Source organism: Cynara cardunculus (assembly GCF_001531365.2).
Source record: "Cynara cardunculus var. scolymus isolate 2C chromosome LG 2, CcrdV1, whole genome shotgun sequence".
Taxonomy (NCBI): Eukaryota; Viridiplantae; Streptophyta; class Magnoliopsida; order Asterales; family Asteraceae; genus Cynara; species Cynara cardunculus.
In genome coordinates, this window is record NC_037529.1 from 15,257,049 (window position 1) to 15,272,984 (window position 15,936).

Genomic DNA, 15,936 nt, shown 5'->3' on the forward strand with positions numbered 1-15,936 from the left:
AATTTAATAACAAAAAATAATTTTATTATTAATTATCATATTGAACGTGGAGGTTGTAAAGATTCAAAAATTGTACATAATAGATCAAAATTTATACCTATTAAAGATTCAATAATAACCGTTAACCATACTTTATAATATAATATAGATAGTATAGATAGATAAAAGTATAAATCAAGAAATATAAAACAAATTAAATATAAGTTTTAAAAATATTTCACTACATATTTATGATAATTAATAATAAGATAAAATTTAAAATATTCAATATTGCTTCATTTTAAAGGTGTTGATAAGACGATTATATAACTTATAAAAAATGAAATGTATTTCATATTTTAGTTCATATACGATTATTTATTTTAATATGATAAAAAGGGAAAATAAAAAATGGAAAAGTAAGTGGTATGAAACAAATTATATAACTAATTATAAGAATATAAATTGTAATTTAAAAATAAAAAAAATATTTAATCTTTAATATTATCTTGGGATGTGGAGATTTAAAATTATGGGTTCTACAACTTTAAATTTGTAAATTAAGAGTGTAAAATAGAAATAAAAAATAAGAAATATAAACAAATTAAATACGATAACTAAAGGTATAAATTGAAAGTTTTAAAAATAATTCACTACGTATTTATGTTATTTAATAATATGAGATTAAATCGAAAAATATTCAATATTTGGCTCATTCTGAAGACATTAATGAGACGATTATAATGGTATAATTTGTAAAAAGTTAAACGTATTTTTTTAATATATTTTAGTTAATATACGATTATGTATGATAATATGATAATGGTGTAAAATGAAAAATAAAAAAGAAAGAGATATAAAGTAAATTAAAAAACTAATTATAAGGGTGTAAAGTGTAACTTAAAAATTAAAAATAATTTGAAACGTGGAAGTTGTTTAGCTTCAAAACTTGTACCTGATGCATAAAGTGATGTACCTCTTAAAATTGAACTCTTAACCATTTAGCATGCTTATATGTATAGTACACACACACATACATATATATATAGAGAGAGAGAGAGAGAAAGAGAGAGAGAGAGAGAGAGAGAGAGAGAAAGCACGAATTCAAATGAAAACAATAACTAAATGTAATAACACGAAAACAGTCAAATCACTACACTAATGGTCAACGCAATGGTATGTGGTTAAAAGGGTGTGCAGGTGACGTAGCCCACAACCTCAAGCTGCAGCTAAAGTCGCGTGAATCACATGTGATTTTAGTGTAAAATCACATGTGATTCGATAATTATCTTTTTCTCTTATTTGGTTAATGTTCTTGTATGAATCTATATATATATATATATATATATATATATATATAACAAATATTGACATAGATTTTAGATTAATGAAATAGAAGCTAACGGGTGATATGCGACAAACAGATTAACTAACATGTAACGTTTGAAACGAACTGTTACAATACGTCATTTGTTTGTCGTTTTAGGTTTCTTGAGAATGAGATTTACAGTTATCATAAGGACGACATTTACTTTATTTTGTTTAGATCGTCACACATAAACAATCATTTCAGTTACGTTTCCTATTGATTATAGACTACGTACATATTTCACTAAATAAATTTATAATAATCCATTGTATTTTTTTCATTGCAGATATGTTTTTGATGTCGTGTTCTCATCTCCATTTTCGATATACTACTAGTAATGCCACTACTTAATATAAGTCAGTGCATGATGTCTTTTTATACGGTTAATTTTGCAAGCCATATATAGATGCGTTTTTAAGGAACCGGTTTATAACAAATGACAAACTCATAGTAACGATGACATTCGAGATAAAAAAAAACTTCATGATTCACTGTTCATTCTTCATCCTTTTTCGTTGTATCGTTTTCTAATCCACTAACTCAATACAATACACTCAACACAATCTACCTCTCCTTTATATTGTTAGCATCATTATTTGTGAACACAAAGACTGTAAGATCCCACATGTTGGGGAAGGAAACAAATGTTGCCTTATAAGGGACTGTTAGACGCGTTTTGAAATCGTGAGTCTAGGTGTGTGGACAAAGCGCACAATCTTTGGTACGGTTGGCCTGAGATATTACAGTCTTACAGATGGTATTAGAGCCGGGAACCGGACTGGTGTGTCAACGAAGATGTTGGAATCTCAATGGGGGATTGGATTGTAAGATCCCACATTGGTTAGGGAAGGGATCAAAGATTGTCTTATTAAGGTACTTGATACCATCTCTATCAGATGCATTTTAAAACTGGGAAACATGGATGTTCAACTTTATCATTAGCGAGGTTTGTTGCTCAGAATATTGGTAGGAAAGGAAAGGGCAAAAGGAACGTTTTATAGGGGCATACCTTCCTAACTTGCTATCATCATTTTGGTATATGGTTAGGGTTTTCTCTGTGTTATTTTCATGCACCCATGATATTGTTCTCAAATAATTATCTTGTTACTTCAATATTCATACACCGTATATGGAAGCGGAAGGTGATACGATAAGAAAAGGAACATTTGGTAATTTAATCTTTCTTTTATTCATGACTACGAACGCAATGATCTAACGGAGTAACATGTGAGATTGCACATGCATCCCTCAAATAAGTGCGATTGGTAAGACTCTAAGTCTAGGATAGGTCCCACCATCCTAAACATCACACGTCAGCTAAGATATCTTTAACCTAGATACAACTGTTAGCAACCCACAAAAGGCATAGGCAAATTGCCCTTTGAAGTTGTTTTCCCTTACTTCACATCACACTAAAGATTACAATTCAATATTCTTACAACAAAATCTTGACTTCGTGTAAATGAATAAAGAAAACGTCTTCTTTTGACGCCTCTTCAAATAGTGAAATTCCATGTCTAGAAAAAACAATTGATAATGTCTGTGAAATATCAGCTCTAGAAATACATCAAAATCATGCCCAGACAACCATGACGTGAGAAGTACATGATGGATGCACGAACATGGATTGAAGTTTTTTTTATTAACCCGACAATAATATTACAGTAGAGCAGGCAGTCATACGATAAACGAGTGACCAAAGCCTCTTCGATTTTAGTAGAAATATTTGGTATATGTAGATGTAGATGTAGATGTAGAATTGATTGGGATAAAATGGAGAAAAAAGGAATTGTGTGATTAGTTGATTTGGGGTGACATGAAGAGAAATGTCGGGTTGCAGGGGGTTATGGAACATGTTCCTTGAAGTGAGAAAACATACTTTAACAACTCCCCAAACACAAATAGTAAACATATGTCGTGTCTTGCGTTTATGGACTCCTTTCTGACGATTTGAAATCTGTGCCTTCAATATTCCCTTTCTTTCTAAATTTTACTTTACATATTTTATCACCTTTTCGTATTTTTTTTACAAATAAATAACGTTATATTTGATCATATGTTTGGTTGGCAATAATTGGAATAAAATTTGTCATTTATTGTAATATGTCTATTTGGTTCGTTGATTATAATAGTGGTGGTGGGTAGTACTGTAAACAAACCGAACATTCAGTGAACAGTTCGTGAACCGGTCGGCTGGAAGTTCGTTTATGTTCGTTTATTTAATAAATGAACGAACATGAACAATTTTTTTTGTTCGTTTAGTTAAATGAACGAACATGAACAAGAGTCTGGTTCGTTCATTTATGTTCGTGAACGTTCATTCATTTACGTTCATAAACGTTCGTTCGTTTATGTTCGTTTATATATTAAATTTAATATATAATATTTTATTTATTTAGTTTGAATTCAAATAATATTTATTTAAGTTTTAACTTTTTAGAATTTATTTAGATTTAAATTTCATCATCATTTTGCCTTATTTGAAATTTTTATCTTTTTACTTTTGTCAAATGATGATGGTGATTTGTTTTTTTTTTTTTTTTGTTCAAATGATGATGATTAATGAATGGTGATTGTTTTGTAATAGTTAATTGAATGACAAGTAGTAGTGTTCGTTTATTAATGTTCGTTTATGTTCATTTAGCTTGTTCGTTTAGCATGTTAATGAACGAACATGAACACATCTGATTTCTAAACGAACGAACACGAACACAAAGATTTTCGTTCGTTTACCGTTCATGTTCGTTCGTTTGTTCAGTTAAGTTAAACGAACGAACATGAACAAACCTCTGTTCATGCTCGCTCGATTCGTTTACAGCCCTAGTGGTGGAGTAGAGGTGATAATGATGTCGATGGTGGTGGTGGTTGTGGCGATGGTGGAAGTAGTGGCAATGGTGGTGGTAGTGGTGGCGACCATAGCCACGGTCATGGTGACCAGGGGCGGACCTACCTTTGGGATATGGTTGCCCGTGAAACCATAAAAATGTAGGGTCTTAAATGTAAATTTTTAAGGTATATAAATATAAAACCATAAGATTTTCGTGATGAAATTATAAGATTTTTTGGGATGAAATAATAAACATTAGAACTTTTAGGCGGTTTAAATGAAAATTTAAGAAATAAATGGTGGTTGGAAATCAATTATATTTTTTACCCTTCAAAAACTTTAATGGATTTAATTTACTTCTTTTCCTTTTTCATCTTTCACTTTTATACATTTATCATATTAATTAATTAATTAATAGCTAAAATATATTAAAAAAATATGTATTTTTTTACAATTTACACCATTAAAAGATGTCAATGATACATTCGAAACAAGTCGAATATTGAATATTTTTAAAATTAATTATACTTTTAATGTTAACACAAATAAAAAAAATAGCATATTTATAATTTTAATTGAATGTGTATAATAAATGCAATATTTAATCTCTATCAAATACACATTCGACTCGATGTTTATCATTGATCTTTTCTTGAATTTTTTCTAATAATATTGTTAGGTTGATCGGGTTGATTGAGTTTTTGAACAATGACTATGAGATCTGAGATGATGGAGACGTTGAAGAGGAAGGGCCACATATAAGAAAGACTTCCCCAGATACCGAAACTAATATCTTGTTTCTGCTTCTATATTTATGTTTTATATGTATATATTATACAATATATATTGTTATCCTTAATAGGAAAAAGACAAAAAAAATAACATCCATAAAAAGACTAAAATAACCTTTGAGTTAATTGGATTAACGAATTTGTTTAATGACCATCAACGAGAAGGACCTTAGTTATAAGAAAATGACAACCACAAAAACCATTCCCATAATTTTATGACTTAAGAACGTTAATCATAATTCTTGACATACCATAAGAACCAAATTCGTGATTCACCCTTATTCTTATTCTTAAAAATGGAAAAAAATAATAATATATATATATATATATATATATTCTAGAAGGGTACTCGCGCAATGCAGCGAAATACATCTCGATTTTAATGTTCTATTTTGTTCTTTGTCTCTGTCGATGTTATAATACGATTTTATGTGTTTTTAAGAAATCAATAATGATTTTATTTTTGAATAAAACATAAATTTAAAAATATCATAAAAATTTAAATATAATATATGTATATATCAATGTTAATATCAAATCAACTATTTAAAACTTATTATTTTTTTATGTAATTTATTTTTTAAATTATAATTTAATTTAAGTTTAATAATGAAATAATTTATTTTTGGTTTAATAATATAACATTTTATAAAGATAATAATTAAATATTATGTTAGAACTCAATAATTATTCTAATTATATTTTATATTTTTAAAAATTCAAACTAGGATGTTTATCCTTTATTTGATTATGTTTATTTGCAGTTAGTTACACGAATTCAGATATGGAGCTTTAATAAGTTGTACTTACACACAATCTACTTGTGATTTTGAGTTTTAAGTAACATGCATTAATAAATAGTACTTTATACATAAAAGTAGTTTTTAAGAGTTTTGTCAAATGCTCTATATTGTAGTGTGTGTGTGTGTGTATATATATATATATATATATATATACTTGGGATCATGTGAGACCAAGGGTTTTTCGTGATACCCATAAGACCAATTCTCAATCCTTGGATTAGATCTACAATTTGATTGTTCATAATCACAAAATTGCCACGACACTTCTCAACAATCATAAAATTGTCAACGTGCAACTTTAGACCATTAAATCATTAGCTTATAAAGTTGATTAATGAACATAAATTGATTTTACAAGTCTCACGAAAAAATATTGATCTCACGTGAATCCAACCATATATATGTATGTGTGTGAGAGGAAATTGATTAGGATATTGGTTGAGAGGAATAAAATATACTTTGATTTAAAAATAGTTATTTTGCCGGCAAAGAGTTACGAGTCTCAAGAGGAGTGAGGATTTTGATGCACGCATTGGTCATGTTGTACGTCACCACTGCAGCGCCAGGATATTTTTTTTTTCAAATAATTTTATTATCAATAATATATATTTTAATGTTTAACATTTGAAAATAAATAAATAATGTATTAACTAAAATCTGGAGAATATTTTTCAAATATAGGGTTACATGAAGCATAGAAACTCAAAATTTATTGCAATAAAAATCTACCCTATCCATCCGGATTTGTTTTCCCAATTGCAAACTATTTTGCACAAACACAATCTAAGAGGTTGTTTGTTTACTTCTTAATAGTTTTATTAAGAGACAATATCTGAATCACTAATAGCTGAATCTTGTTTGGTAAAAAAAAAATCTGACGCTTAATGGTTTTAAAACCATCTGAATGGTTTTATATCATGAATCTTCCTTAATCATTGAGCGTCCTAATTTCATTGTAAATAATTACCAAACAATTATATTTCATTTTTCACTATATCACGAGAGTCACATAATCATTCAGCAACTGTCAAACAACCCTAAATGTTTGTTGAAACCGAGACTAATCTTACATCGAAAAAGGATCCGTCATATTCAAATTATTGTGCAAAATTTGATTAGATAGTTATATTTAAAGCAGACATCCGAAAACCATAGCATAAGTGATGTTGTTTTTTCTGTCTTGGTACATTGAATTCAATCTTTCATTTGTATGAAAACTTCCAACAAAAATGCTAGTTTCATCAGTCTTGTATTCCTGATTTATTTCAGGTATTTATAATTGATAATATTGTATTTTATCAGTGTTGATTTAATAACATAAAGTTATATGATAATAGCATAAAAACATATCTCACAGAGCATAATCAATTTTACCAGTAGTTTATAATTATCATCTTAAAAGAAATCCTACATTTAGAGTAAAAGATTTATCATATCAAAATAATACTTTTTATTCATTTAAAGATTGTTGGTTGTTACCCGACAACAAGAATTTGCTATAAATATTGAGTTAGCTTCAAAGTTTTATATAGAAAAATGTCTTAAAATATAAAATAATTCGAATCACGTAGAAACAAATTATTATAGGCAAACGAGTGAAGTTTTTGCCCTACTAATTTAATCGTATTATTCTTGCCATAAAAACAAACAAACTACAACCTGTCTTTAGTTTGTTTGTTTATTAACTGATAAAACAGAATAAATTGTAATTAATTTGTTGGTTAAAACTTTAGAAGTATCAAAAATTGAATCTATGAGTAAATGTTTTCTCAAGAACGGGTCATCTATAAATTCTAGAAAAAAAAAATTCTAAAAGCGGCCCCATGTATGAACCCCCGTGATAGTTAACCTAAAAGTAAATATGACAAAATAGACGTGTTAGGTAACAAGTTAAAATAAGTATAAGTTAAAATCGATCAAGTTAAAAGGACACACAAATACTAGTTTATTATTTTTCTTCGAATCTTACAAATAGTTTATTACGCTAAATATGGTTACAAAATTGATATTATTAAAATTATAATCTAGATTTTTGAATAAATCAATTTAGGAGGTTTTACTCCATCATCTAAGTTTTTGAATACCCATTTAAAAATGAAATATATGTAAAAAGAGAGTGTTGGTCTCAGTCGGATCTACAAGAGTTAAGAGGCGAACAGTTTGTAAAAAGGGAGGTGAATACAAACACAGAAACTTTCACTTTTAAAAATATATACTGATATAGAAGGATCAATATAGATTTTTTACAAATTGTTTGCGGAAATAGAAAAAGGTAAAGAGAACCTATCTAAAACAATCTAGGATTACACACAAATACACTTAGCAAATATAAGAAATTTTCCGAATAAGATAAAGACAGAAAGGTGTTCTTCTTGGGTAAGAACTTTAGAATTAGAAAGATATTCTAACTAGCTTGAAGATAAGTGTATGTGTTCTGTTGTAGTGTGTTATGCATGGGTAAGGAGAGCACTCATCTATTTCTACCCATTGCATTAAATGTAATTCATAAAGGGTAGAACACGCATCAAACTTTTAGAGGAAAGTTTGTCCTTTGCAACGATGAATAGTATTATTGTCTATTCATAAGCATACATCCTTACATGAAGTTGGTGGGCATTAGAGTCGACTAGTCGGCTCCGTGCAGTACTATACTCTTGAGAGGGTATGAGTTTGTCCTATGTGTGTAGAATGACAAGACAAAAACAATCGTGCATGGCAAGCTTCATTTGATCACTGAATGCTGGAATAACACTGGCGATTTCTTCAGCATTCACTGAGGCTTGTGCAGTCTTCACACTTATGTTGACCATGTTGTAATCACTGAATACCGCTTCAGATCACAAACGCGCTAGTTACTATTCTTCAGTTTCAGTCTTTGACATTTACTGAAGGTTCTTGGGTGTGAGTTTTGTCTTCTTGAAGTATCGTTGTCGCTGTAGGATTACAATACATGTTTCAGCGATCACTGAACAGACATAGTGATGATCGTTGGAACTGAAAAAACAGAAACATAATACTTCGAAAGGTAAAAGGGATTATCATCAAATCAATGAGAGAGATGATGAACAGAGAGACCTTGTCATGTGAAATCAAGTTTTTCAAGAGACCCATTAGACCATATTAATAAGGGAAAAGTCCAAAAAAACCCAATGGACTTTATTGTTTGGAACAATTAAGTCATTGAACAATTTTTTGGAACAAATAAATCATTGTACATTATAGAATCTATTATATAAGTCCTTAGACTTTTTCGAAACTCCCCTATCTATTTGAATTGATTTACACGCCTATTTTCAAGCTTAGTTAGAACTTGTTAAATAGATCCTTATTCTTTGAAAATTAACTTGTAAACTGAATAGGAGATAACCTCAAATTAAAAAAAAAAAAAAAAAAAACCTAATAATATGCTAAAAAGTGATGATCCCCCATCTCCCTCTCGTCTCCACACCACCATCTCCTTGTTGTCTCCACACCACCGTCGCTGCTTAACGCCCCCACGCCACTGTCTCCCTCTCGCCGGTCCCTACTGCACCACCCCTATAGTCGCCACACCACCGCACCACCCTTGTTGCCGCTCGTCGCCACCGCACCCAACCCTATCTCCGTTCGTCGCCATACACCACCGTCCCATGTCTGTCGTTGTTGTTGCACCGTCCCTATCGCCGGTCCCGTTGTAGTTTGATCTAATAGGGTTTGTTCCAACATTGTTCATCATATGATTACATTTTAATATGCAACTTATATATCTACAATATCAAAGATGAATCCAGTCGATTATTATAAATTTGTTCAGATTGAGGATGAGTTTTATCATGAGCTATGAACATGTCGATTATTATAAATTTGTCTAATTGCTTTACTACAAAATATGAATCACTCGATCTTCTAGCATAAATCAATCGTTGTTAATGCGATTGTTTATCTGGTAAAAGAACACTAACAAATTCACTAGTTGGATGTGTGTTTATTTGCAATCAAGAACAAATGACAAAATGCAATAAAAAAAGATATTATGTTCAGCTAGTAACCTTTGATGTCAAATTCAAAAACAATGACCCCCATCTCTATTCTTAGTTTCAACAAACGTTAACAACTCATTTGCAGCTTTCTCCACCTCTGAAAATGTTCTGCTATACACAATATGACATTTAAAAGTAATTGCAGGATATCTCATCTTTAACTTATCTGAAACAGGAATCGCAAAGAAGATTATAAATCGTTTTTGTACTTTTGTATCTTTGTAACTACTACTTTACAGTGTGAGTTGTATTCTAGTTGGAGATAATTAGCTAGCCAGTAGATATTCTTATCACAATTCTTTCTCATAACCAATGCAAACGAGTGAAACATTATATGGCATTACAAAATGTTAAAGATAAGGATCACTTTGTGTGACATACAGAATATAAATATGATTGCAACCATTTAGTCATATAAACTGTTTACTCTAGCCTTGTTCATTTTTCAAACTAAAGCAACAAGAAGACAATGTAATGCATGATCTTACAATTGATCCTTCAGTTGCATGTTTGGTGCGACATGGGACCGGGACAAGAACTCACTGTCCCACGTTTGGTGCGATATGGGACAGAGACAAGAACTGAGACAAGGTGGGACATCGTGGGACAAAAAAAAGACTTTTTCTTGTTCCACCAAACTAGGTGGAACAAGATGGGACAAAAATGACATACAAACTAAAATATTACTAATTAACTCTCGTTTGATATATAACCTTAACATAATATTTGTTTTAATGGTCACCGTCGCTAGTTGGGGCCACAGCCACCACCGATCGCCATCGTCGGCCACCTCTACAACCACCATTCACCACTGACCACCACTGTCTATCACCACCTCCACAACCACCATCGGCCACCGACCACCACTGTCCATCGCCATTACCACCATTGTCCATCTCCACCTCGTCTTCTACTACAACAACCTCCTCCACCACCTCCACAACCATTGTTAACCATCGACCACCACCGTCTATTGCCACCACCACTACCACCATTGGACACCTCCACCTTCTCCTCTACTACAACCTCTTCCACCACCTTCACAACCATCGTTGACCACCAACCAACACCGTTCATCGCCACTACCATGGGCCACCCCACCTCCACCATCGACTACCACTACCACTGCTCACCAACACTGCCCACCACCACCACCGGCTACCACCACCACTACCCACCACCACCACCGGCTACCACTACCATCGTCGGCCATCACTATCGGCTACCACTCTCTACCATATTCACGTCTTCCACAACCACCACCATCCATCTCCACCACCATTAGTATCGTCCTCCACCATAACCACCACCACTGCCTACCATCATACCTACCTCCACCACATAGGCCACAACTACCTCCTCAACTACTGTCGACCGCCACCAACACCACTATCCACCAACTTCACATCCTCCACAACCACCATCGTCCACCAATTACCAATGTTTCTACCTTCACAACCATTATTATTGCAACAATCTTTTATAGTTATCGTTCCTTCACCAATTGATAAGGATCTTCCGAACCGAATAAAACATAATTTCTCCTTTGTATGAATCTGCTTTTTTCAAACTACCATCAATTTTATAAAAATTTCCTTCAAATTGGGTACTATTATATTTTTATGTATATGAAAATTGTGTAAAAATGTTTATAAATTAAATTATTTATTTTATTTGTGTTAATTATAACTATCATATGATATATAAAGTCATAAAATCACTTTTGGGGGCAACTTTTCTAGTTCTATTATGTTCAGTCTTGGTCGTACCAAACACCAGACAGACTTTTGTTCTGTTCAGTCCTGTTAGTCTAGTCATACCTTCTTGTCATGTCCAGTATTGTCCACTTCTGTCATGTCTAGTCCGGTCCAATCATGTCTGCGTACCAAACACTACTTAATAAATTCCATTCCAATATCTGTCAACCAAAGTGGTGGTCAAAACTGACAACATTCCATTTCAATTCCTTTAAAATCAAATTTCTTTAACAGATTTCATTACATCCAAAAATATCTTGCGAACCAAACGCCACGTTACAGCTCACTAAAAGGCCATGGAGATGCTATAAAACTAGAGGCTATGCTCCACACCCAAAAGGAGCAGCTTGAAAAAAGATTAAGAGTTGCTAAGGGTCTTCGACGAGCATTATGGGGTGATGATGGATTATTGGTCCACAATTCCCACAAAATGGAACCTTTTCTTAGACGTCGTAATGCCTATTTAAATACGCGTAGCTAGATTTCGGTTAGTAGAATCACAGTAGGAGATGATGGTATATTAAAATATTGTTATTTCGTTTACCCCGAATTAAATAACAAACATCCCAAATTAAGTCTCTCTTCTTCCGGAATAAAGTAAATGAAAGTAATTGTCTTAGAAAATGCTACCAAAAAAGGTTTATTGTGTATTTTCTTTTTCAAAGATGCGTGTTATTTAGAGTATCTTTAACAACTATGTTTTTTTAAATATAATATTTTAAATTACAATCTTTAAAGAACTATATTTAAATTCATCATCGTAGTATATTTCTTAAAAACCTTACAAAAAATTAGAACAAATTCAATTTCAATGGTAGAAACAAATTAAAATAATATATCTTTTCTATTAATATTAAATTTTAGACCTTCATCCAAATTTAAAAATTACGATATTTGTTTTTTTTTCTACTCTAACCTACATATTAATATAATTGTTAAAAAAATCTCATAAATCTCTAAAATTTCTACTTTAACATAATTAAACGTAGAATACTGATAATATATTAAAATTATATTTTACGAAATTACTGATTGAAGTTTTTTTTATGTACTTCGAAAATACCAGTTTTAAACAAACAAATGCATAATTAAAAGGGTAAAATGTCATAATCCAAGCACATAAAAAGCTTAGCACACCCATTGAGGGGACAAGAACCAGAAGATATTTTGTACTATTTTTTTTACATGTGGTTTGTTAAACATTCTGAATTTCATTTCCATGGTTTAAAACCAGTGATTTTTGTTCTTATGGTTTATAATTTATTGTTATTTTTGTCTTTATGGTTTGTAATTTATTGCTATTTTTGTTGTTATGATTTATAATTTATTGTTATTTTAGTTTCCATGATTTACAATTCTTTACTATTTTGGTCCCTTGTACTTAAACATAAGAATCAGTCAAGAGATAAAAATAGCAATAAATTACAAGTCATACTAGAAAATCACAATTTCTAAATTACAGGAACGGATACTGAAATTATTACAAACCACTGGGACATTGTATTATATAAATTCTAAAAGTAAAACCCATTTGAAATAGCTTCGTCATAAAACCAAATAATGAGCCTTTGAATATAAAGATCACCAAAATATACATAGAAGTATTTTTCTTTTAATTATGGGTATCCGGTTTAACTCACACGTTCGTCGATTAATTACAGGGATCCTGAAGAACAATCAGAAAAATCCCCAGTAACCTTATAAGATTAGAAACCGATGGCTTCTAAAGAGGATAACAAAGGCTTTACATAGAAACTTTTATGGTATTGTAATGTGTTTATTTATGATTAAGAGTCGGATTTTTAATATTGACTCAAATAAATAATGGATGAAGAAACAAACGATTATCCATTTGATGAAACCCGTGCTAATATACACATCATATCTATCGTAATAACCGACATCGAAACAAACAATGATCAAATATTGAGGTTGTATTTGATAAATTAGTTGTTTACTGAAAAACTAATTGTTGGTAAAACGAACTGATAAGCTAAATGACAAAGATAAATTATTTTAAAAGGAAATGCTGAAAAGTTACTTAATTCCATGGACGGACCCAGGTATGTGGTATAGATGGCACGTGTCACCGTATCGTTTATTCGTCGAATGCTAAAAATATTAGGTTTTGTGAACGGTGAAACCGTATTAATTTGTTGTGTGCCACCGTATGTATTCTGAAACTAAAGTGAGAACAAGTTTTATTTAGTAGAGTTGGTTTGCAAGACTTTTATTCCACCACATACCCAAGTTCGAATCATGTTAGTGTCATTTTCTTAGTCAAATAATGTCACCATTTGAAGGAAAAAAAATCTGTATATTTGTTTCTTATAGTCAAACGGTGCCACCGTTTGAAAATTTTTTCCTATATTCTTTTCTTATGGTCAATTGGTGTCACCGTTCGAAAAAATTTCTAGGTCCGTCCCTGCTTAATTCTAACATTACAAATTTACAACATAATTGAAGTAAAACAAAATGTTTATCGTATTAAAATAAGTTTATAGCCAATCAAACAATTTTTTTAAATAAATTCAGAAAATAAGTTAACTATAAAAGATGATTTAAAAATTTTTATTTTAAGTTTTAAATAATATAATACATTAAACAGTTGGTCCATGTGCTTTAATCTTTTATTTTTCTATGTTGGTCCCTTTATTAATCATATCAATGGTCCTTATTTCGAGCCCAAAATCGTGTCTCGTGTTAACACCATTTATCTAAAGTCTTTTAATCATTCATGTGTCGTTTATAGGAGGCGCATTTTGATCTTCATAACTTGAAAAAGAAAAAAAGGAATTAGGTTTTAGGATTGGGGCCATAACTATTAACTATAAAGTTGTAGCCCGACCAGAAATTGAACTTTCGGAGTTTCGGGCTTATTTGGGCCTACGTCTCTCTAAAGTCTGAAATAATCTTCCAGTTTATTGACGTTTTAACAAAATAGAATAATGGAACCAGAAACGAAGAAAAGCAGAGTAATCTATGGTTCTTTTATAATATACAATAAAAAGTCAAAATATCAAAAAAAAAAAAAAAAAGGTCCATCTTCAACTATTTCTCTATTTTAAAGATTATAATTTATTTTTATCATTAAAATATTGTTTTTCTCATCTAAAAATTAATTTTAAGGATTCTCGTTGGTTCTACAAATAAAAAAAACATTTTCTCCTTTTTAAGCAATCATTTTCGGGGAGTTCTCCAAATTTAGAGAATTTCATATTCTTTCTCCATTTTGAAGAAAGTTTTAAAAAGATCCGTTGGAACAAAAATAACCAAAATCTCGATTTTAAAAAATATGTTGAAAATGTTCTTAAGGTATTAGCTGTCGGTGACCGTACTTTTTGTGATAACCGGGTTTTGGTTATAATAGATCGGGATGATTTCTGAAAGGTAATGATAAATGGAGAGATTTAAATTGATTTTGTGCTTAATTGTTTAAAATAGTCTCACCGCCTCTTATGGTTTATGAATTTTATGTGAGATAATTGTTTTATCTTATGGGAGAATGTGAGATAATTGTGATTTTAATAATATTAAACCTCCACCGCCCGTTTGGTTCAATATAAAAGGTAATGGATAGAGTTATCTTATCACATTAGTTTTGGAAAGAGAAAAGTAAGAGGGAAACTTTACTGCGTGTTCTCTTGGGTGATTTTATGTGAAACTGTAAGAAGAAGAAGACTGATTCCATGATTATATTCGAAAGTTGTAGTTGTATGAATTCATCTTTATATACGTGAAAACAAGGTGAGTTTATGTTATCAACTTTCTTTATTTGGTGTTTGAAACATTAAACCATATGGTTCTTATGTGGGAAGATGATAAAACAGTTTTTTGAAAGCTATTTGAGTTTGATGGTAAATCTAGTATAGAACTGTAAGGTTCTTTATATGAGTTTTTGTTTTGAAACGGTTTTGGTTGCCAGTTTTGGTAAAAAGGTGGTTTTGATCATGATTATATCATGATATGTTGTAATAAGGGTGACATATCAATGAGTTGCTTACATTGGTAATAAGGGTGGCATAATCAGGAGTTGCGTACATTTGTAACAAGGGTGGCATAATCAGGAGTTGCGTACATTTGTAACAAGGGTGACATAATCAGGAGTTGTGTACATTGGTAATAAGGGTGGCATAATCTATTTTTGGAAATGATGATCTTTTGATCATGGGTTTTGTTATCACATTCTTATAAGTTGATGATCTTAAGTTATCTTATATGTGTGATACGAGGACTTGGGTTGTCGCATCCTATTGATGTGATAAAAATAAGTCACTACTAAAAAAAAGGGCATCACCGACGGATTTTTCTGGCGGAAATTCCGTCGGAAATATTACCGACGGATTACCGACGGATTTCCGACGGATACCAAAAAAGTCAAAAAAAGTCAA